The sequence below is a fragment of the Lissotriton vulgaris genome, chromosome 1_1 (assembly GCF_964263255.1).
Source record: "Lissotriton vulgaris chromosome 1_1, aLisVul1.2, whole genome shotgun sequence".
Lineage (NCBI taxonomy): Eukaryota > Metazoa > Chordata > Amphibia > Caudata > Salamandridae > Lissotriton > Lissotriton vulgaris.
The window spans coordinates 251,059,697-251,080,723 of NC_141685.1; the positions used below are offsets into that span (position 1 = coordinate 251,059,697).

At 49.4% G+C, this 21,027-nt stretch overlaps 4 non-coding genes across 4 annotated transcripts; 3 read left to right on the top strand and 1 right to left on the bottom strand.

The window, feature by feature from the left end:
* Positions 1-3,745: 3,745 nt before the first annotated feature.
* On the top strand, positions 3,746-3,817 carry TRNAE-UUC (transfer RNA glutamic acid (anticodon UUC)). The gene has a single exon. It is a non-coding gene; the product is annotated as a tRNA-Glu (tRNA).
* A 9,445-nt stretch (positions 3,818-13,262) lies between these two features.
* On the bottom strand, positions 13,263-13,334 carry TRNAE-CUC (transfer RNA glutamic acid (anticodon CUC)). The gene has a single exon. It is a non-coding gene; the product is annotated as a tRNA-Glu (tRNA).
* A 1,804-nt stretch (positions 13,335-15,138) lies between these two features.
* Positions 15,139-15,211, top strand: TRNAV-AAC (transfer RNA valine (anticodon AAC)). Its single transcript has one exon. It is a non-coding gene; the product is annotated as a tRNA-Val (tRNA).
* Positions 15,212-17,934: 2,723 nt separating this feature from the next.
* Positions 17,935-18,006, top strand: TRNAQ-CUG (transfer RNA glutamine (anticodon CUG)). Its single transcript has one exon. It is a non-coding gene; the product is annotated as a tRNA-Gln (tRNA).
* Positions 18,007-21,027: the final 3,021 nt, after the last annotated feature.

The window sequence follows — 21,027 nt, forward strand, 5'->3', positions numbered from 1 at the left end:
CAAGGATCCCTTCCTGTCTCCTTCAAAACTGGGCAGGTCACCCCTCTGCTGAAAAAGCCTACTGCTGATGCGAATGACCTCAACAACTTCCGCCCCATCACCAACCTTCCCTTTCTTGCGAAGATCACGGAAAGATGTGTAGCCAAACAACTCTCTCGTCATATCAAGGACAATGATCTTCTTGACAATTGTCAGTCCGGCTTCATCCAAAACTGCAGCACTGAAACAGCCCTACTGCAAGTGGTTGATGATGCGCTGAGGATACTCGACTCAGGGGGGTCCTGTCTGCTAATTCTCCTTGACCTTTCCGCAGCCTTCGACACTGTTAATCACAACACCCTCCTCAATATTCTTCAACAGAGAATGGGCTTGGAGGGCACTGTGCTTAAATGGTTTGCATCCTTCCTCTCTGACAGATCTCAAATGATCAAAATAGCGAACAGTCTTTCTTCTCCTGTGGCGGTGGGTCAAGGTGTTCCCCAAGGCTCTATACTTGCACCCACATTGTTCAATCTATACTTAGAACCACTGGGAAACCTCCTAAGCAAATCCGGGATTCACTATCATCTCTATGCAGATGACACTCAACTCTACCTCAAGGTTGCCTCCACTCATGACCTCTCCATCCTAAGCTCCACTCTCGACTCCATTCAAAATTGGATGTCATCTCATCAACTGATTCTGAATCCCTCCAAAACTGAATTCCTCCTCTTCTCCTCCTCACTCTCTCCTCCCCCGGTTCAATCATGGATGGATCAGATGAATCTACTCAACAATAAACCCATCATTGTCGACAGCGCAAAATCCCTTGGTGTCATTCTAGACAAAAATCTCAATCTAACTCCCCACATCAATTCTATTGCAAAATCTGCTCGCTACCAACTGCGCCTTCTTTGGGCAATACGTCGCTTCTTCCCGGAGCAGGACCTTATAACCCTGGTGCAATCGCTGGTCCTCTCCAGACTAGACTACTGCAATTCTCTTCTTACTGGCCTCCCCAAATCTCACCTGTCCCCACTTAAGTCTGTCTTCCATTCAGCAGCTCGTTTCATTTATGGGGCCAAAAGATGCGATCACATCACACCGATGTTATCCACCCTCCGCTGGCTTCCCTTCGAGGCCAGAGCTATCTACAAGACCGCTTGTATCACCCACAAAGCCTTGCACTCCTCCTCTCCCCGCTACCTGGCGAATAAACTGAAACTCTCTGGAGGCTCTAGACCTTCACGCAATGCGGAGAATCTACTGCTTGAACCTCCCACTTTCAAGAAGGAAAGAACAATGGCCCAATCCTTTTCAGGCAATGCAGTGAGAATCTGGAACTCGTTTCCGCCTCAGCTCCGGACCACCGCCTCCTCCCAGGCCTTCAAAAGGGACCTCAAAGTTCTCCTCCTCCAGAGACACCTCCAAAAGTAATTCACGTCCTCTTGCTATTTGGAGGAAGACTTCCCACTACTGATATTTTCTACTTTCCATGATCATGGAAGTGCCTTCCCAGTGTTTGTCCTGTGGTTGGAGTGTCTGCCTTTTCGCAGTATTCTCCATGTTCTTGTGTTCGGTGCCCTTTTGTAACATGCACACACCACTTTGCCCTTGTAACACACGGTTACTACCTCTCACATGTTTTTACCTTTGATACTTGCACAAGTGCCACCTTGCCTACGTAACGCTTGTTCGTGTGCCTAGCATTTATTGCAGTATTATACCTCAATTTATACTCTGTTTTCTCTTATAACTACACACTTGTCACTTTCCTCTTGTGCACTTGTGACTACCTCATGTATTTTTGGTTGCTCACAATTTTTACTACCTCAAGTATTTTGTTTGCTCACAATTATCACTATTACCTTTACTACCTCATGTATTTTTGGTTGCTCACAATTTTTACTACTACCTCAAGTATTTTGTTTGCTCACAATTGTCATTATTACCCTTACTACCTCATGTAATTTTGGTGGCTCACAATTTTTACTACCTCATGTATTTTGTTTGCTCACATTTGTCACTATTACCTTATGTAAGTAACGTATGCTTTTGTAATCTGCTCTTTTGTAATGTTTCTCATTATGTTTCATTTCTGTTCCTAATGTGAAGCGCTCTGACGCCTTCGGGTAAAGTCCGCGCTATATAAAAATGCATAAATAAAATAATAAATAAAATAAAATCGAAGGTCCAGCTGCAATGTGAATGACAAGGCGCTATATCGCACGAGGAGTGGGCACTGATATGTTTTTTATCACTTGATAAAGCTGCAAACCCGACAGATATTTCACTAATAGGGAAACGGCTGAGTCCTGACTGATTTTCATGATATATTTCCATTTGTTATGTTTGGGATCCCAAAGTTAATAATTGGGTTATGTTATCTCGTTATATATGTGTAGCGCTCAAACACCGAAGGTTTCCTGGTATTGGATCTGAGTTATATTTGTTTATTTATTTATTTAGGGTATTTCGTGTTTACATTTGGATATATTATTGCTGTACCACCTCCTCTATAAAAGAGGTCTGCCAGGAATGCAGTCTGAGGGGTCAGAGGGCAATCAGAGGTCACCGGGCCATGGTTGTATCAAGGAGGGGTGTTTGCTTCCGGTGCCCCGGGGCCTCCGTACTCTGGGCCCTCAAACTAGGGGCCAGGACCCCCTTTTAACACCTGACTCAGAATAACAAGGCAGAGCAGCCGAAAGCGTACTTGGGGACCCGCATGAATGAAAGGAACAAATGGGGGAAAGAAACTGCACCCTGACCCTATCAGTGCACACTTTTTACATCCGGTGTAACATAGATACATTTTGATTTATAACTTGTTTACATTTGACACGAATAAATATGGAAACATTTGTACTTCAGAATGTTTAACCTGCCCTCCCATGCTTCAGACAAGATACTTATCCTACCCGATTGTTAAAAAAGTTCTTCCATTCGGGTCTTTTAAATTGAAATGATGTCAGAAAGGGACAACACTGAAGAAAATGCCTACAAATGTGTGTTTATTGCTTTCGACCCCAGATGTTTACTTTTGTATAAACAAACCGCAGAGGCTCCGCCCTCGCTCTCCCAGAATGCTGTGCGGGATTATTCGGGGTCTGCCCCCTGTCAAGGCTGCTGATGTCCCGTTGCTGCTCCATGGCCCTGTGGGTTGTGAGTGCTGTGGCGGTGCTGCCCCCTGGCGGTCACTCTGTGCATCTGAAGATACCTGGGAAGAAGCCAGGGTGACCTGAGCTGGTCCTCCCTCCTCGGTGTGAACCAATCCAGTGTCAGGACTGAGGTCGGAGCTGATAGGAGGGGGAGAGGGGGTGTGACTGGAGCCCCCTGGGGGGAGCCTGGGGCCTGTGACAGGGGGAGGGGGGGGGGGGGGGCTCAAGGAAGCAGCTGGACGGTAACTGGAGAGGGGTTTGTGGGGCCCTCAGCTTGGTGAGGAGACACAGGAGTGAAGGGGGGTCCTGGGAGAGGGGCGTGGCTTTGTCTGGCTGGGGGGGGGGGGCAGTAAGAGGCAGTGCGGGGGCTGCTGCTGTCCTCTGGTCCTGGGCTCTGGGTCTGGAGAAGGTCCAGGGTTGTGAATGATGAGACATGAGCAGGATGTTGCACAAATCACCCCTCATTCCTTCTGGTTTGTCAGTAGTGCGGGGGTGGTCTGTTACCCCATTCATGGTTGGACCCTGATGGGTGGCAGTTTAACTGAAAAGGTACAGACTAGAGTCTGAAAGATAAGGTCTGAGACAGACTGCAATTCTTGTAGGCAGCCTCCCATATGGTCTAGCGGTTAGGATTCCTGGTTTTCACCCAGGCGGCCCGGGTTCGACTCCCGGTATGGCAAGTACAGTTTTTTTGCTATTGCAACATTATAAAATTATTTTATTCTTTCCAAACCAAAATGGCTCTGGAAGTCCTAATAACTCTCACTTGCGTCTGTTCCCTTCTATCAGTCTAAAGCCCTTTGTGGTTTACCCCGACCCCTCGGCTCCTGTTCCCGCCCCAGCCCTTGCTGCACAGCTGCTGTAGTATTAATGAACTGGAGGAAAAAAGCCACAGATCGATACTATGAAGGGTTATTCGATATTTGCATTTTTTTCACACAACAAAGAGTACTGATTTTATAAATAGCGCGTGGCATAAAACGAAGGCACCCGTTTCCTGTGCTCTCACCGTGTGAAATGCTCGTTTCTTTCCTGCTCCGCCCGTGCTATGGGAGAGGCGCTTTAGAGTCTGTGTTGTGACATTAATAACCCGCTGTGTTGATTTATAGGCGATGAGGATTTAGGAAGTTCCTGTTTTATCTCCTCTGTGGGGGCAGCTCCTGTGTGCGCCGTTTCTCCGAAATACACCAACACTTAAAGCAACTTAAAGCGCTGCCCCAAAGGACAGTTTGAAGCATCAATGTGTCATTTTCTATGTGTTGGTTAAATCAAAGTTTCGTGTACGGTGTTTTAAGGATTTTATTGAGAAATAGACTTCTTTGATTGGACGTTTAACATACGCTGTTGACCAATAGAAAGTTAGCACTTAAGGGAAAGGTCACATGATTGTATCTAGGTGGTTCCATGGTGTAATGGTTTGCACTCTGGACTCTGAATCTACCAATCCGAGTTCAAATCTCGGTGGGACCTGAGATACTTTTATTTTTCACTTCATTTGTTTTATATTATTCTAGGTATTGAGCAGGGCGCCATTTGTATTTGTTATTTGCTTCCAATTATTCTGGGTCTAGAGTAGTGGGGCACCTGTATCTCGAACATACCCCCTCCCTTCCTGTTTTCATTCTCCTCCTGGTCTCTGTGGACATCCATACATTATCTTTAGGCGGTGCTGGGCAACACAGGTGTTTTATCATTCCTGTGCCTGTGTGGACACCTTTCTCCTGTGGCTGCACAACAGTCACACGCACAGTGTGGACCTGACTCCAGCGCCCTTCACACCGGATAACTTACAAGGAGACACACAGACGGGACAACAGGGTGTAAATGAAAGGCTTTAATAAAGTGTTAATGGATACAAATCAAAAATGCTTTTTGTTTTATTTCTGCACTTTATAGGTAACTACCCAACATATGAAGGGAGATGACAATTCCACCAGAACTGTTGGGCAAAAAAGTGAAATATAATCTGTTTGTTGCCTAAAGCGATCTAATGGCAGTGGGCCAAGTTTACGCTAACTGCAACAACAAAAAATCAAGCATTGGCATAGCCAATAGGTCTCGCCTTCGGGACCTTAAAAGTGTTTTGCCATGCAACAGTTGATGTTGTACCAAAGATATTGTGCTGCACAACTAAATATCCCAAAAGCAAGACCTATTGCCTATGTCAATGCTTGTTTAAGATGTGTGCCCTTACAGTACCTTGTTCCATCTGCTGTAGATTGAAATCGTGGTGAGGCCCCGTGACTTGAGACCCATGCCCTTGTTAAAGGCACTCAGCGCCTGCTCTCCCCATGACAGGACACAGGCCACTCACCTCCATACACACAACAGGCAAGCAGGTGTCTCCACTCACCTCCATACACACAACAGGGGAGCAGGTGTCTCCACTCACCTCCATACACACAACAGGTGCGCACGTGTCTCCACTCACCTCCATACACACAACAGGTGCACACATGTCTCCACTCACCTCTAAACACACAACAGGGGAGCAGGTGTCTCCACTCACCTCCATACAACCAACAGGTGCGCACGTGTCTCCACTCACCTCCATACACACAACAGGTGCGCACGTGTCTCCACTCACCTCCATACACACAACAGGGGCGCATGTGTTTCCACTCACCTCCATACACACAACAGGTGCGCACGTGTCTCCACTCACCTCCATACACACAACAGGGGAGCAGGTGTCTTCACTCACCTCCATACACACAACAGGGGAGCAGGTGTCTCCACTCATCTCCATACACACAACAGGTGCGCACGTGTCTCCATCCACCTCCATACACACAACAGGTGCACACGTGTCTCCACTCACCTCCATACACACAACAGGGGAGCAGGAGTCTCCACTCACCTCCATACACTTAACAGGGGTGCACGTGTCTCCACTCACCTCCATACACACAACAGGGGCGCATGTGTCTCCACTCACCTTCATACACACAACAGGGGCGCATGTGTCTCCTCTCACCTCCATACACACAACAGGGGCGCAGGTGTCTCCACTCACCTCCAGACACACAACAGGTGCGCACGTGTCTCCACTCACCTCCATACACACAACAGGGGAGCAAGTGTCTCCACTCACCTCCATACACACAACAGGGGAGCAGGTGTCTCCACTCACCTCCATACACACAACAGGTGCGCACGTGTCTCTACTCAACTCCATACACACAACAGGTGTGCATATGTCTCCACTCACCTCCATACACACAACAGGGGCGCAGGAGTCTCCACTCACCTCCATACTCACAACAGGGGCGCATGTGTCTCCACTCACCTCCATACACACAACAGGTGCACACGTGTCTCCACTCACCTCCATACTCACAACTGGGGCGCATGTGTCTCCACTCACCTCCATACACACAACAGGGGCGCAGGAATCTCCACTCACCTCCATACTCACAACAGGGGCGCATGTGTCTCCACTCACCTCCATACACACAACAGGTGCGCACGTGTCTCCACTCACCTCCATACTCACAACAGGGGCGCATATGTCTCCACTCACCTCCATACACACAACAGGGGCGCATGTGTCTCCACTCACCTCCATACACACAACAGGTGCGCACGTGTCTCCATTCACATCCATACACACAACAGGGGCGCATGTGTCTCCACTCACCTCCATCCACACTACAGGGGCGCACATGTCTCCACTCACCTCCATACACACACCAGGGGAGCACGTGTCTCCACTCACATCCATACACACAACAGGTGTGCACGTGTCTCCACTCACCTCCATACACACAACAGGGGAGCAGGTGTCTCCACTCACCTCCATACACAGAACAGGGGAGCACGTGTCTCCACTCACCTCCATACACACACCAGGGGAGCACGTGTCTCCACTCACCTCCATCCACACAACAGGGGAGCAGGTGTCTCCACTCACCTTCATACACACAACAGGGGAGCACGTGTCTCCACTCACCTCCATACACATTCCAGGGGAGCAGGTGTCTCCACTCACCTCCATACACACAACAGGGGAGCACGTGTCTCCACTCACATCCATACACACAACAGGGGAGCACGTGTCTCCACTCACATCCATACACACAACAGGGGAGCAGGAGTCTCCACTCACCTCCATACACACAACAGGGGCGCAGGTGTCTCCACTCACCTCCATACACAAAACAGGGGAGCACGTGTCGCCACTCATCTCCATACACACAACAGGGGTGCATGTGTCTCCTCTCACCTCCATACACACAACAGGGGCGCAGGTGTCTCCACTCACCTCCATACACAAAACAGGGGAGCACGTGTCGCCACTCATCTCCATACACACAACAGGGGCGCATGTGTATCCACTCACCTCCATACACACAACAGGGGAGCACGTGTCTCCACTCACCTCCATACACACAACAGGGGAGCAGGTGTCTCCACTCACCTCCATACACACAACAGGGGAGCACGTGTTGCCACTCACCTACATACACACAACAGGGACGCAGGTGTATCCACTCACCTCCATACACACAACAGGGGAGCACGTGTCGCCACTCACCTCCATACACACAACAGGGGCGCAGGTGTATCCACTCACCTCCATACACACAACAGTGGAGCACTTGTCTCCACTCACCTCCATACACACAACAGGTGCGCACGTGTCTCCACTCACCTTCATACAGACAACAGGGGAGCACGTGTCTCCACTCACCTCCATACACACAACAGGGGTGCAGGTGTATCCACTCACCTCCATACACACAACAGGGGAGCACATGTTGCCACTCACCTCAATACACAATACAGGGGCGCACATGTCTCCACTCACCTTCATACACACAACAGGTGCGCAGGTGTATCCACCTACCTCCATACACACATCAGAGAAGCACGTGTCTCCACTCACCTCCATACACACCACAGGGGAGCAGGTGTATCCACCCACCTCCATACACACAACAGGGGTGCACATGTTTCCACTCACCTCCATACACACAACAGGGGAGCAGGTGTCTCGGGGGATCAGAAGGAGAGGTCTTGTCCCCCCATCAGACTTAGTTTTGGCAAATTTAACGTATAAAATTGCACGAGAAGTTTCTTATTCAAAGTCAAAGTCAAAAGCAAGCTTCATTCGATTACCTAAAATCATAAAAGCAACAAGACAATACATATTTAAAAAAAAAATACATGTTAAAAATTTGGCAGATCATATAATTCATATGGTTAAAATCTTTAATGAGTGAAACCCGGTAGTAATGTCTAGTGCATTCAAATAGTTAAAAATTGGTACGAAAACAGTTACACTCACAATGTAATAAAAAGGAGAATAATTAACTTAAATACGTTAATAGAATCTGCAGTATAGAGAGGTCACCCCTCCTGGTACCTCGGGGATAGCTTCCTGGCCTTCGTACGCATGGCTGTGACCAGAAAGCTAGCAACCCCGAAGACTATCCTAGAACTACCTAGTAGCTGTAAATAAAATAGTGCTGGGCGTACTTGTGCAAAACCTGCTTCCCTTAAAATAGGGACCAAGAACTGCTTTCTGCTCTTCTTAAAGTGATCACAAAACATTACAAAATGCATGAGGGACTGCTCTGAAAAGTTGTCACAGCAGCATGGGATTGACTCGTCTGGGACACCCCATACGGGGAAGTCAACTAGGGAGTATTGTATAATGTTGAACCTAAATCTAATAAGCAAGTGTCGATGGTATGGGCGGCTTACAAGTTTTAGATACGGTTCAATTGAGGGCGTAGTCAGGAGGAGGAAGTTTGCTCTCGCTCTCGGTTTAGTCAGTTCCTCACTCTCCCGCGTTTGAGATGCCCTCCTCAAAAAGTTATCCTTAATCCATTTCACGTCCCCCCTACAAATTGAAGAGGTTGGGCCTACCAAGGCTTCCCAATGCGCCTTTTACGTAAGCCAGCCACGGGATCTTTGAAGCGTCCCTAAGGATAGTGTGGTTAAGTGTAATGTCATTGTTCAGCCAGGTTTTGGCCCAACATACCAGTGGTGCCAGAAGAAGCAGGTCAGTAATGTAACCTAAACCTAACTCAGAGTGTAGTGAAAAAACTGGTGTGGATTGTGGAACACTTAATAAAGATCTGAGAAACTGGTTTTCCACGGTCTGCAAATCACCAGTTGAGGAGTAGCCCCTCAGCGGTGCACCGTAAGTGGCTATGGATAGGCATTTAGTTTTATAGATTTTCAGTAATGCCTCCATTGGGCGTGAGCCAAGTCGCTTTGCGAAACTCAACAAGGCTGAGGTTGATCTAGTTACAGCTAGTGACTTTGCCGGCACCTGTGGTTTCCACGAACCCTTCTCCTCAAAGATCACACCCAGGTAGGTAAAGACTTGCACCCTTGAAACCCCCTCTCCACAGCAGGTAAAAGATTTTAATTTTTTCGGCCTTAGCCGCCTCCCAGCCACCATCACATGTGATTTTTTATTATTGATCAAGAGATCTAACTTTGCCATAAAGTCGCCAAACGCGTCCAGAAGCCTTTGTTTCTTATTTTAATAATAGCAACTAAATGAGCACTATCATATAAAACTCTCGGAAGAACCAATAAATGCAATTAAATGAGTAAAATCACTCTTAATCACATAACTGAAAAACCAATAAATGCAATAAAGTTGGAGATTGCGGGCATCGATCCCGCTACCTCTCGCATGCTAAGCGAGCGCTCTACCATCTGAGTTACTTCCCCTTCCGGATGGCACGTGGGAGGTAGCGGAATTGATGCCCGCATTCTTCGCGCTTGTTCCTTTTCATTTTAAATGGCATTTTCCTTCCTGAAAGTAGCCACTGGACAGAGGTTTGCTCTGTGATTCCCAGTTGCTCAATCTGTTGCCATTGATGCGTCTGACACAGCTCGTGCGCATGTCGTGTGCTTGCACATGGGTTCACAGGGGCGGATTGGCAATGCGGGCATTCGGGCATAGGCCGAAGGGCCGGTGTCTTAGTGCCCTCTATGGGCCGGTTTTTTTCTCCCCTTTCCAGTCCACAGAGAGTGGACTAGTAAAGGGGAGAAAAAAACGGCCCACAGAGGGCACAGAGACAGACACAGAGATATGAAAGCAGCCTCGCTGTGCGGCCATACAGCGATTATCAGCTGTGGTCTCTCCTTCACCCCTGCCCCGCCAAGCAATCACGCTGAGGATGGGCTGGGGAGGGGTGATTTTTTTGCAAGAATCGGCCTCCCTGGGGGCCAGGTGTTGCTCAGGCCTTTGAGCTATTTTCACCTCGGGTCCCCTGGAGGCCCAGAAACAGTGTTAGTCTTAACACCTCGCCCACAGCCCTTCACATTCAGGGCATAGTGGGCGAGGAAGAATAGGTCTCGCTGTCGGGGCCAGGTGATGTTTGGAACTCGCACCATCGTCACCTCAGCCTCCCCCTGGCTACCGTGGATGACCCATCAGCTGTGTTTTGTGCTCCCCTGCCAGGACATTGCCCTGAGGCCTGGAGGGCTGGGGAGGGCTGATTCATTTACTAATTGCAGGGGCCTTACCTTTGCTGTTCACGTGCTCCTGAGCTAAAGGTCTGGGGAGGGCTAAATAGGTTAGTAATAGCTGGGGCTTTGCCCTGTGTCCTGCTCAAGAACAGTATCCCCCCACTTTCATTCCTTGTCTGTGCAAATGGTGTTTCATGAAAGGGCACGCCCCTTGAATGTGGGCCACGCCCCTTGAATATGGGCCACGCCCCTTGAATATGGCCACGCCCCTTGAATATGGGCCACGCCCCTTGAATATGGCCACGCCCCTTGAATATGGCCATGCCCCTTGAATATGGGCCACGCCCCTTGAATATGGGCTACGCCCCTTGAACGTGGGCCACGCCCCTTGAATATGGGCCACGCCCCTTGAATGTGGGCCACGCCCCTTGAATATGGGCCACGTCCCTTGAATATGGCCACGCCCCTTGAATATGGCCATGCCCCTTGAATATGGGCCACGCCCCTTGAATATGGGCCACGCCCCTTGAATATGGGCCACGTCCCTTGAATATGGGCCACGCCCCTTGAATATGGGCCACGCCCCTTGAATATGGGCCACGCCCCTTGAATATGGGCCACGCCCCTTGAATATGGGCCACTCCCCCTTGAATATGGGCCACGCCCCTTGAATATGGGCCACGCCCCTTGAATGTGGGCCACGCCCCTTGAATATGGCCACGCCCCTTGAATATGGCCACGCCCCTTGAATATGGGCCACGCCCCTTGAATATGGGCCACGCCCCTTGAATATGGGCCACGCCCCTTGAACATGGGCCACGCCCCTTGAATATGGGCCACGCCCCTTGAATATGGGCCACGCCCCTTGAATATGGGCCACTCCCCCTTGAATATGGGCCACGCCCCTTGAATATGGGCCAAGCCCCTTGAATATGGGCCAGGCCCCTTGAATATGGGCCACGCCCCTTGAATATGGGCACGCCTCATGAACGTGGGCCGCTTTTTTCGTCAATGCCCGGGCAAAATTGCGATCCCAATCTGACCCTAATGTAGACATCAGCCCCATGCCCCAGTTACGTCATAGGAGTTTGGCATTCATCGAAGTGACTCTGTTGTGCCCACAAGTGGCAGAACGGTGGTCTTCGCCACACATCACTTACTTCTAGTTTACCTCACTTGTCTGCAGTGCACTTTAAACTCACCTCTGCAGGGTGTTGCTTTGTAAGGGTTTTCTGTGCACAATACGGCAGATCCGCGTTTTATTAATATTTCTGTAAATTGTCGGAACTTTTCAAAATCTGAGATAATCTCATTTGAATCCTTGAACCCGCTGCTATAGAGGCGTCTGGCGCATAAGGCTGGCGCATGTCGTTTCCTGTAGATCGTGGCGTTCATTGAGCGTTCTGCTGTAATCCACCCTGTGCACCAATTATGTAATAACAGTTGGGCATTCATCACACTGAGGGGCTTATTATCAAGGAGAGGAAAAGCCCCCCAGCGTGACTTTTCCATTCCTTGTAAATATCACCGTTTCACGTGCAGCACTGTGCATGGAAGGGGCGTTCCATGGGTGCTGCTATGGGTGTCCCCACGCAACACCCATCTCCAGATTTACGAGAATACGCAAATCTGGAGATGCGTGTGAATGCCACGTCACCCTAGAGGTGGCGTAGAGAGGCGCAACGAGGAGAAATGATTTAATTTCTCCTCGTTTTTTCCTCTTTCAATGCGTGCTGCGTTCTACAGCACGCGTTGAAAGAGGGAAAAGCCTCTTGTGGTTGTTTTTGTGGAGGAAGGGGCCCCTTCCAGCACAAAAACAATCTCCCCACGACGCAGGAATCCTTGCACCATGGCGCAGGGGTGCCTTCGTCGTCGCATGGCTGCAGTTTGTGCGCCAGCGCAGGGGAAGCACAGAGATGCGACATATTCTTGTAAAGATGTCGCATTACTGTGCTCTCCAAACTAACGCAGCACGGCGCAGCAAAATGATTTGCTGCACCGCGCTGCGTTACTTTGTTGTAAATCTGCCCCTTAGAGTTTAAAATTAAAATAAAAATTCCCTGCACATGTGAAGGGATTTTAAATCGGAGGCTAAAAGTGAAGTTGGAGCAGCACGAGTCGAGCCAGAGGGATGTGGACGGGCACGAGTCGAGCCAGAGTGATGTGGACGGGCACGAGTCGAGCCAGAGTGATGTGGACGGGCACGAGTCGAGCCAGAGTGATGTGGACGCTGTTGGCCTCACTGAGGCACTGACTGCGCCGAGGAAGTGACAGAGGCTGGTTTAGGAGCTTAAAAGAAAAGGAGGTGTGGGGGAGCCCAGTTCATGGGCTTATCGCTGAAAAATTAAACTGCAACGTTCTCAACAGAATTTTGATTTATGTTTGTGGTTTAACAAAAGTATTTCTTAATTTCTATACATATTTGATGTATTTCTGTAGTTTGAGTATTTTAGTATAACCTCTTTAGGTCAGTGTCCAGGGCTTCCAATGACCCATCAGTGGGGGGGAGGGGGCGTCACCAGAAATCAAAAGATTAATAAAAACCACTATGTCACTAAGATGTTTAAAATTGTAACCATTTGTTATACATGGCTCGAATATTGGGCCCATCATTAAGGAATCAGTGTCATTAAACATGAAATTCTATTTTTTTTTTAAAACCATGTGCACATCAAAAGTAAATCCCACTTCCCTGACCGGGAATCGAACCCGGGACGCGGCGGTGAGAGCGCCGAATCCTAACCACTAGACCACCAAAGAGCGCTTGAGAAACATCACTTCTCAGCCCTTGATTACTGTAAAGATGCAGCGCTGGGTCTCAATGTGTGAATGTTGGATGGAAGCGCTATTTATATTCACATTCATCCTACCGCTGCCTTCACAGAAAAGCCCCAAAACAGGAAAGTATCATATGGCAGTTAAAAAACTGTTTTGCAGAATACAGCGTAAGGAAACGGACAAAACCAAACAAAGACGCACTTAGAAGAGAGACCGAGGCCTGGGTGAGTGAGAAACGCCAAGAATCACCCTTCACTCAGAGACCTCGACTGCGCAGCGTTCAGTGACCTCCGCTCAGTGAGAGCTACACACGTGCACAGGGAGCTCTTATCTGCCCATCGGTCACTGGTGTTCAGTGAGATTCCTATTAGATGTGAGTGTGGTACACTCAGCTGCGCAGGGTCAGTGACCTGGATTCAGTGAGAGCTACTCACGTGCACAGGGAGCTCTTATCTGTGCGTCGGTCACTGGTGTTAAGTGAGATTCCCATTAGATGCGAGTGTGGTACACTCAGCTGTGCAGGCTCAGTGATCTGGATTCAGTGAGAGAGGCCATAGCTCTGCAGGTTTCACTCGCACATATCCACTGACGGATATTTCAGCTGTGCAGGGTTCAGGCATGAGCATCCAGTGAGAGCTCACGTGCTCTGATGTTTTCAGTGACAGGCAGTCAGTGAGAGTCTGCTGACCTGTGCAGCGATCAGTGAAATGCGCATTGAGTGAGAGATCTCTTACTGCAGCCCACGGTGATGTGCATTCAGTGAGAGGCGATGCTAGTGCAGCATTGAGTACTATGCATTCAGTGAGAGGGGATGCTTGTGCAGCATTGGCGATGCTTGTGCAGCATTGAGTGCTGTGCATTCAGTGAGAGGCGATGCTTGTGCAGCATTGAGTACTGTGCATTCAGTGAGAGGCGATGCTTGTGCAGCATTGAGTACTGTGCATTCAGTGAGAGGCGATGCTTGTGCAGCATTGAGTACTGTGCATTCAGTGAGAGACGATGCTTGTGCAGCATTGAGTACTGTGCATTCAGTGAGAGGCGATGCTAGTGCAGCATTGAGTACTGTGCATTCAGTGAGAGGCGATGCGTATGCAGCATTGAGTACTGTGCATTCAGTGAGAGGCAATGCTTGTGCACCCTTGAGTTCATGCATTCAGTGAGAGGCGATGCTTGTGCAGCCTTGAGTTCATGCATTCAGTGAGAGACGATGCTTGTGCAGCATTGAGTACTGTGCATTCAGTGAGAGGCAATGCTTCTGCAGCATTGAGTACTGTGCATTCAGTGAGAGACGATACGTGTGCAGCATTGAGTACTATGCATTCAGTGAGAGACGATGCTTGTGCAGCATTGAGTACTGTGCATTCAGTGAGAGACGATGCTTGTGCAGCATTGAGTACTGTGCATTCAGTGAGAGGCGATGCTTGTGCAGCATTGAGTACTGTGCATTCAGTGAGAGGCGATGCTTGTGCAGCAGTGAGAGACGATGCTTGTGCAGCATTGAGTACTGTGCATTCAGTGAGAGACGATGCTTGTGCAGCATTGAGTACTGTGCATTCAGTGAGAGGCGATGCGCGTGCAGCATTGAGTACTGTGCATTCAGTGAGAGGTGATGCTTGTGCAGCATTGAGTACTGTGCATTCAGTGAGAGGCGATGCTTGTGCAGCATTGAGTACTGTGCATTCAGTGAGAGAACGTTAGAAAAGCTTCCATATCTCTGCGTCTCTCCAGCTGCCTCCAGCGCTCTCTGCTCATTGCAGATAAAGGAGGCCCAGGGCGCCTCCCACGGGTTTCCGTAGTGTAGTGGTTATCACGTTCGCCTAACACGCGAAAGGTCCCCGGTTCGAGACCGGGCGGAAACACTTTTTTTCCCTTTAAAAAAGCAACTCCCAACAGTTCATTATTTTATTCTTATACTTTTCTGATTCAATCTCGGGCTGGAAACGTGAGACCCCCGTGATCGACGCTCTTTCCTTTCCAATGTCCTTGTACATTCAGCTGCTTCAAAGACAGACTCGGACTCTTTCTGTCCCTTTACAGACAGACAGCAGGACGGCTTCCATCCATCACTCACAGGCAGGAGTGTCAACGAAAAGCGGGCAGACAATCCTTGTAACAAAGGATAATACAATATAAACTGGTGTCAAAGCTCGACCCGGCCCCCTGGCAGCACCGGCAGGACGGGTGGGTTGGGATAAATTAGAAGTTTGCTTGAATCAGAGGGCTTTGGAGTCCGTTTCCAATCACTGAGATCATAAATGTATTAAATGCAGAATTTTAGACGTCACAGTTGGCCGCGTGGGCAGAAAACAGCGATTGATTCAAATGTAAGTGGAAACTTCTATAACAGGTGGAATCGCTGCTGGTTTTAAGAACCCGGATGACAACAGAGGGAAAGTTAGAGCGATCGAAATGAAAGAGTAAAATCATTTCCTGTTAAAAACCTTCATTTCAAATCTGCTGAATTACAGAAAAAATCCCCTCCGCCCGAATAGGGACTTGAACCCTAGACCCTCAGATTAAAAGTCTGATGCTCTACCGACTGAGCTATCCGGGCTCCTTGGGAGGATGATTGCTACCGATGTCCTTGATTATGTGAATACCAGTCATGTGTGCATGTTATCTCAGGAGCTCTTTCTAGCCTTGGTCCATGTGGGATTTCAACCTCCCTAAACAAACACTGCACACTCCAGCCCCCCTGAAGCCAGCGCCTGGACTCTCACTGTAAGAGTTCCAGGCGCCCCCAGTCTGTTTTCATAAACCGGCTCCCACCATTCTGAGAGCGCCCAGAGGCAGGAGGATTTCAAGTCTCACAACCAGTAAAGTGCATATTGACAATATTGCCAGAAGCTGAAACACTTAAAAGTGACGCAATGTTGAAGTCATTGAAGGAAATCAAAGTACAGTGGTGCAGATTTACAAGCCCCATGCGCCGCCGGTGCATCACATGGCGTGACGCACCAGCGGCGCAGACTGCTAAAGGATATTTACATGCACATGTAAAGTCACCCTGCGTGACTGAACCTGTGCTTGTAAATATCGCACCTGTTCACGCAACACTTTGCGTGTTAGGTGCGGGACATGGGTGTTGCTGTGGATGTTCCCACGCAACACCCATGTCCACTGATGCATTTCCAGATGTACAAGAAATCGTAAACCTGGCAATGCGTCAATATACTGCGAAACCATAGGGGTGGCGTAGCCAAGCGAAATGAGGAGAATTTTTTTCATTTCTCCTCGTTTTTTCCTCTTTCAATGCGTGCTGCATTCTACAGCACGCATTGAAAATGGAAAATGCCTGCAGTGATTGCTTTTGTGCAGGAAGGTGCCCCTTCCTTCACAAAAGCAATCTCCCCACGGCGCAGGCATCCTTGCACCATGGTGCAGGGTGCCTGAGCCGGAGCATGGCAGCTGTTTCTGCGCCAGCACAGGAATGCGACATATCATTGTAGATATGCTGCATTCCTGTGCTCTGAAAGTGCCGCAGCGAGGCGCAGCCAAAGGGCTTGTAGATCTGCCCCAGTTTGTCGCAATCCGCTCAGAGAAAACACAGTCAAGTGACTTCTGACCCAGATGGCTTTAAAAAGGTGCCATGGCTCAAATGTGCAACCTTTCTGCACCGTGACAGATTAACAGAACTAACACGACCCGTCTGTGGCAAACATACCCATTGGCACAGGACAAGGGGTAAAACACCCCCTCCTATAGGCTTTATAGGCTCGACTACAGGCAGTGGCACAAACAGCTAGGAACACACCCAGATATGACTCCCAGGTATGAGTAAGTGAAGGGAACTAGCGGTTAGGATTCCTGGTTTTCACCCAGGCGGCCCGGGTTCGACTCCCGGTATGGGAAGTACAGGTTTTTGCTATTCCAACATTATAAATGTATTTTATTCCTTCCAAACCAAAATGGCTCTTGAAGTCCTAATAACTCTCACTTGCGTCTCTTCCCTTCCATCAGTCTAAAGCCCTTTGAGGTTTACCCCGACCCCTCGGCTCCTGTTCCCGCCCCCCCCCCCCCCCCCAGCCCTTGCTGCACAGCTGGTGTATTATTAAAGAACTGGAGTGAAAAAGCCACAGATCGATACTATGAAGGGTTATTCGATGTTTGCCTTTTTTCACACAACGAAGAGTACAGATTATATATAAATTGCGCGTGGCATAAAACGAAGGCACCCGTTTCCTGTGCTCTCACTGCGTGAAATGCTCGTTTATTTCCTGCTCCGCCCGTGCTATGGAAGAGGCGCTTTTAGAGTCTGTGTTGTGATATTAATAACCCGCTGTGTTGATTTATAGGCGATGAGGATTCAGGAAGTTCCTGTTTTATCTCCTCTGTGGGGGCAGCTCCTGTGCCGCCGCTTCTCGGCACTACACCAACTTTAAGAGTAAGTTAAAGCGCTGCCCCAAAGGACAGTTAAAGCATCAATGTGTCATTTTCCATGTGTTGGTTAAATCAAAGTTTCGTGTACGGTGTTTTAAGGATTTCATTGAGAAATAGACTTTTTTAATTAGACGTTTAACATACACTGTTGACCACTAGAGAGTCAGCACTCAGGAGAAAAGTGACATGAATGTAATTTGGTGGTTCCATGGTGTAATGGTTAGCACTCTGGACTCTGAATCCAGCGATCCGAGATCAAATCTCGGTGGGACCTGAGATACTTTTATTTTTCACTTCATTTGTTTTATATTATTCTAGGTATTGAGCAGGGCGCCATTTGTATTTGGTATTTGCTTCCAATTATTCTGGGTCTAGAGTAGTGGGGCATTTGTATCACTAACATACCCCCTCCCTTCCTGTTTTCATTCTCCTCCTGGTCTCTGTGGACATCCATACATTATCTTTAGCCGGTGCTGGGCAACACAGGTGTTTTATCATTCCTGTGTCTGTGTGGACACCTTTCTCCTGTAGCTGCACAACAGTCACACGCACAGTGCGGACCGGACTCCAGCGCCCTTCACACCGGATAATTTACAAGGAGACACACAGACGGGACAGCAGGGTGTAAATGAAAGGCTTTAATAAAGTGTTAATGGATACAAATCAAAAATGCTTTTTGTTTTATTTCTGCACTTTATTGGTAACTACACAACATATGAAGGGTGATGACAATTCCACCAGAACGGTTGGGCAAAAAAGTGAAATATAATCTTTTTGTTGCCTAAAGCGATCTAATGGCAGTGGGCCGAGTTTACGCTAACAGCAACAACAGAAAATCAAGCATTGGCATAGCCAATAGGTCTCGCCTTCGGGACCTTAAAAGTGTTTTGCTATGCAACAATTGATGTTGTACCAAAGATATTGTGCTGCATAACTAAATATCCCAAAAGCGAGACCTATTGGCTATGCCAATGCTTGATTAAGATGTGTGCCCTTACAGTACCTTGTTCCATCTGCTGTAGATAAAAGTTGTGGTGAGGCCCCGTGACTTGAGACCCATGCCCTTGTTAAAGGCACTCAGCGCCTGCTCTCCCCATGACAGGACACGGGCCACTCACCCCCATACACACAACAGGGGAGCAGGTGTCTCCACTCACCCCCATACACACAACAGAGGAGCAGGTGACTACACTCACCTCCATACACACAACAGGTGCGCACGTGTCTCCACTCATCTCCATACACACAAAAGGGGCGCATGTGTCTCCACTCACCTCCATACAAACAACAGGGGAGCAGGTGTCTCCACTCACCTCCATACACACAACAGGGGAACAGGTGTCTCCACTCACCTCCATACACACAACAGGTGTGCATGTGTCTCCACTCACCTCCACACACACAACAGGGGCACACATGTCTCCACTCACCTCCATACACACAACAGGGGAGCAGGTGTCTCCACTCACCTCCATACACACAACAGGGGAGCACGTGTCGCCACTCACCTCCATACACAATACAGGGCCCACATGTCTCCACTCACCTCCATACACACAACAGGGGCGCAGGTGTCTCCACTCACCTCCATACACACACCAGGGGAGCAGATGTCTCCACTCACCTCCACACACACAACAGGTGCGCACATGTCTCCACTCACCTCCATACACACAACAGGGGTGTACATGTCTCCACTCACCTCCATACACACCACAGGGGAGCAGGTGTCTCCACTCACCTCCATACACACAACAGGGGAGCAGGTGTATCCACTCACCTCGATACACACAACAGGGGCGCACATGTCTCCACTCAACTCCATACACACCACAGGGTAGCAGGTGTCTGCACTCACCTCCATACACACAACAGGGGAGCAGGTGTTTCCACTCACCTCCATACACACAACAGGGGAACAGGTGTCTCCACTAACCTCCATACACACAACAGGTGTGCACGTGTCTCCACTCACCTCCACACACACAACAGGTGCACACGTGTCTCCACTCACCTCCATACAGACAACAGGGGAGCACGTGTCTCCACTCACCTCCATACACACAACAGGTGCGCACATGTCTCCACTCTCCTCCATACACACAACAGGGGCGCAGGTGTCTCCACTTACCTCCATACACACAACAGGGGCGCAGGTGTCTCCACTCACCTCCATACACACACCAAAGGAGCAGGTGTCTCCACTCACCTCCACACACACAACAGGTGCGCACATGTCTCCACTCACCTCCATACACGCAACAGGGGCGCACATGTCTCCACTCACCTCCATACACACAACAGGGGTGCATGTGTCTCCACTCACCTCCATACACACAACAGGGGTGCATGTGTCTCCACTCACCTCCATACACACAACAGGGGCGCACATGTCTCCACTCACCTCCGTACACACAACAGGGGAGCAGGTGTCTCCACTCACCTCCATACACACAACAGGGGAGCACGTGTCGCCACTCTCCTCCATACACAATACAGGGGCGCACATGTCTCCACTCACCTTCATACAAACAACAGGGGCGCAGGTGTTTTCACTCACCACCATACACACAACAGGGGTGCATGTGTCTCCACTCACTTCCATAGACACAACATGGGCGCACATGTCTCCACTCACCTCCATACACACAACAGGGGTGCACATGTCTCCACTCACCTCCATACACACAACAGGGGTGCATGTGTCTCCACTCACCTCCATACACACAACAGGGGTGGATGTGTCTCCACTCACCTCCACACACACAACAGGTGCACACGTGTCTCCACTCACCTCCATACAGACAACAGGGGTGCACGTGTCTCCACTCACCTCCATACACACAACAGGGGCGCAGGTGTCTCCACTCACCTCCATACACACACCAGGGGAGCAGGTGTCTCCACTCACCTCCATACACACAACAGGGGAGCACGTGTCGCCACTCACCTCCATACACAATACAGGGGCGCACATGTCTCCACTCACCTTCATACAAACAACAGGGGCGCAGGTGTCTTCACTCACCACCATACACACAACAGGGGTGCATGTGTCTCCACTCACCTCCATAGACACAACATGGGTGCACATGTCTCCACTCACCTCCATACACGCAACAGGGGTGCACATGTCTCCACTCACCTCCATACACACAACAGGGGTGCATGTGTCTCCACTCACCTCCATACACACAAGAGGGGTGGATGTGTCTCCACTCACCTCCATACACACAACAGGGGCGCACATGTCTCTACTCACCTCCATACACACAACAGGGGAGCAGGTGTCTCC